The sequence below is a fragment of the Hyperolius riggenbachi genome, chromosome 4 (genome assembly GCF_040937935.1).
Source record: "Hyperolius riggenbachi isolate aHypRig1 chromosome 4, aHypRig1.pri, whole genome shotgun sequence".
NCBI classification, from domain to species: Eukaryota; Metazoa; Chordata; class Amphibia; order Anura; family Hyperoliidae; genus Hyperolius; species Hyperolius riggenbachi.
In genome coordinates this window covers 103,730,799-103,733,298 of record NC_090649.1, presented here as the reverse complement: position 1 = coordinate 103,733,298, position 2,500 = coordinate 103,730,799, and the positions used below count along the sequence as shown (strand labels likewise).

Genomic DNA, 2,500 nt, shown 5'->3' with positions numbered 1-2,500 from the left:
TTCTTTCTAGTTCCCCTCATGATAGTTGATGAGTGTGTGCTGCACGGACTTTATTTTTGCCCTAAGTAACATTTTTTGAAATGCTACTGGCAAATGTTGTGCTAGCATGTAAGGCACCCATGATCCTAGAGCAGCCCTTGCAGAGCTTGTGTCAGTATACCACCCATACATTGTTTTTGCTGGTCACAATTTTGAAGCTTTTTTAAACAAAACATATGTATCAATAAAATCTTTAATCTACCAAAAATGGCTTCAACTAATATTAAGCATATCTATCACTTTAAAGGCAAAGCATTCATCTAGCCAATAGAAGGAACTTGCTACTGTTAAAAAAATAAAAAAATAAAAAAAAAATAAAAATAAAGGCACATGTGTGTGTTTAGTGTGCAAGCCGGGGATGCAGTTTCTATACCCTAGCTTCCATCTGGCTCGTTGGTCTAGGGGTATGATTCTCGCTTAGGGTGTGAGAGGTCCCGGGTTCAAATCCCGGACGAGCCCTTCCTTTAAACTACGTGTTGAACTGAAGCGAAAGAGTGCTCTTGCTAAAAGTAAGTGAAGAAATCAAGTAAAGCCCACTTATAGCCTGTTCCACCACTCTGTGTCCTTTTCACTGCCACTGTTGTCGCCAGAGTCGGCTCGTTGGTCTAGGGGTATGATTCTCGCTTCGGGTGCGAGAGGTCCCGGGTTCAATTCCCGGACGAGCCCTTGATTTAGGCATAGTGATGGCCTACGCTCATAGTTATGCTCCTTGCAATTTCTTTGAACCTACTACCACACATGTATATACATCGGTTGGGTGGTACAGCTCGCTACAGGGCTGCTAACTGGCTCGTTGGTCTAGGGGTATGATTCTCGCTTTGGGTGCGAGAGGTCCCGGGTTCAAATCCCGGACGAGCCCAAGTCTTTCCTCTTGCCATGTCAGGACGGGGAACGTTTGGCTCTGAGGTGTAGCACGGCTTCTTTCTAGTTCCCCTCATGATAGTTGATGAGTGTGTGCTGCACGGACTTTATTTTTGCCCTAAGTAACATTTTTTGAAATGCTACTGGCAAATGTTGTGCTAGCATGTAAGGCACCCATGATCCTAGAGCAGCCCTTGCAGAGCTTGTGTCAGTATACCACCCATACATTGTTTTTGCTGGTCACAATTTTGAAGCTTTTTTAAACAAAACATATGTATCAATAAAATCTTTAATCTACCAAAAATGGCTTCAACTAATATTAAGCATATCTATCACTTTAAAGGCAAAGCATTCATCTAGCCAATAGAAGGAACTTGCTACTGTTAAAAAAATAAAAAAATAAAAAAAAAATAAAAATAAAGGCACATGTGTGTGTTTAGTGTGCAAGCCGGGGATGCAGTTTCTATACCCTAGCTTCCATCTGGCTCGTTGGTCTAGGGGTATGCTTCTCGCTTAGGGTGCGAGAGGTCCCGGGTTCAAATCCCGGACGAGCCCTTCCTTTAAACTACGTGTTGAACAGAAGCGAAAGAGTGCTCTTGCTAAAAGTAAGTGAAGAAATCAAGTAAAGCCCACTTATAGCCTGTTCCACCACTCTGTGTCCTTTTCACTGCCACTGCTGTCGCCGGAGTCGGCTCGTTGGTCTAGGGGTATGATTCTCGCTTCGGGTGCGAGAGGTCCTGGGTTCAATTCCCGGACGAGCCCTTGATTTAGGCATAGTGATGGCCTACGCTCATAGTTATGCTCCTTGCAATTTCTTTGAACCTACTACCACACATGTATATACATCGGTTGGGTGGTACAGGTCGCTACAGGGCTGCTAACTGGCTCGTTGGTCTAGGGGTATGATTCTCGCTTTGGGTGCGAGAGGTCCCGGGTTCAAATCCCGGACGAGCCCAAGTCTTTCCTCTTGCCATGTCAGGACGGGGAACGTTTGGCTCTGAGGTGTAGCACGGCTTCTTTCTAGTTCCCCTAGGCACATGTGTGTGTTTAGTGTGCAAGCCGGGGATGCAGTTTCTATACCCTAGCTTCCATCTGGTTCGTTGGTCTAGGGGTATGATTCTCGCTTAGGGTGCGAGAGGTCCCGGGTTCAAATCCCGGATGAGCCTTTCCTTTAAACTACGTGTTGAACAGAAGCGAAAGAGTGCTCTTGCTAAAAGTAAGTGAAGAAATCAAGTAAAGCCCACTTATAGCCTGTTCCACCACTCTGTGTCCTTTTCACTGCCACTGCTGTCGCCGGAGTCGGCTCGTTGGTCTAGGGGTATGATTCTCGCTTCGGGTGCGAGAGGTCCCGGGTTCAATTCCCGGACGAGCCCTTGATTTAGGCATAGTGATGGCCTACGCTCATAGTTATGCTCCTTGCAATTTCTTTGAACCTACTACCACACATGTATATACATCGGTTGGGTGGTACAGGTGGCTACAGGGCTGCTAACTGGCTCGTTGGTCTAGGGGTATGATTCTCGCTTTGGGTGCGAGAGGTCCCGGGTTCAAATCCTGGACGAGCCCAAGTCTTTCCTCTTGCCATGTCAGGACGGGGAAC

The 2,500-nt window shown here is 46.4% G+C and overlaps 9 non-coding genes across 9 annotated transcripts; all 9 read left to right on the top strand.

Moving 5' to 3' along the window:
• Positions 1–426: 426 nt before the first annotated feature.
• On the top strand, positions 427–498 carry TRNAP-AGG (transfer RNA proline (anticodon AGG)). Its single transcript has one exon. It is a non-coding gene; the product is annotated as a tRNA-Pro (tRNA).
• Positions 499–633: 135 nt separating this feature from the next.
• Positions 634–705, top strand: TRNAP-CGG (transfer RNA proline (anticodon CGG)). Its single transcript has one exon. It is a non-coding gene; the product is annotated as a tRNA-Pro (tRNA).
• Positions 706–826: 121 nt separating this feature from the next.
• TRNAP-UGG (transfer RNA proline (anticodon UGG)) lies at positions 827–898 on the top strand. Its single transcript has one exon. It is a non-coding gene; the product is annotated as a tRNA-Pro (tRNA).
• Positions 899–1,383: 485 nt separating this feature from the next.
• On the top strand, positions 1,384–1,455 carry TRNAP-AGG (transfer RNA proline (anticodon AGG)). Its single transcript has one exon. It is a non-coding gene; the product is annotated as a tRNA-Pro (tRNA).
• Positions 1,456–1,590: 135 nt separating this feature from the next.
• On the top strand, positions 1,591–1,662 carry TRNAP-CGG (transfer RNA proline (anticodon CGG)). Its single transcript has one exon. It is a non-coding gene; the product is annotated as a tRNA-Pro (tRNA).
• Positions 1,663–1,783: 121 nt separating this feature from the next.
• Positions 1,784–1,855, top strand: TRNAP-UGG (transfer RNA proline (anticodon UGG)). The gene has a single exon. It is a non-coding gene; the product is annotated as a tRNA-Pro (tRNA).
• Positions 1,856–1,994: 139 nt separating this feature from the next.
• On the top strand, positions 1,995–2,066 carry TRNAP-AGG (transfer RNA proline (anticodon AGG)). The gene has a single exon. It is a non-coding gene; the product is annotated as a tRNA-Pro (tRNA).
• Positions 2,067–2,201: 135 nt separating this feature from the next.
• Positions 2,202–2,273, top strand: TRNAP-CGG (transfer RNA proline (anticodon CGG)). Its single transcript has one exon. It is a non-coding gene; the product is annotated as a tRNA-Pro (tRNA).
• A 121-nt stretch (positions 2,274–2,394) lies between these two features.
• Positions 2,395–2,466, top strand: TRNAP-UGG (transfer RNA proline (anticodon UGG)). Its single transcript has one exon. It is a non-coding gene; the product is annotated as a tRNA-Pro (tRNA).
• Positions 2,467–2,500: the final 34 nt, after the last annotated feature.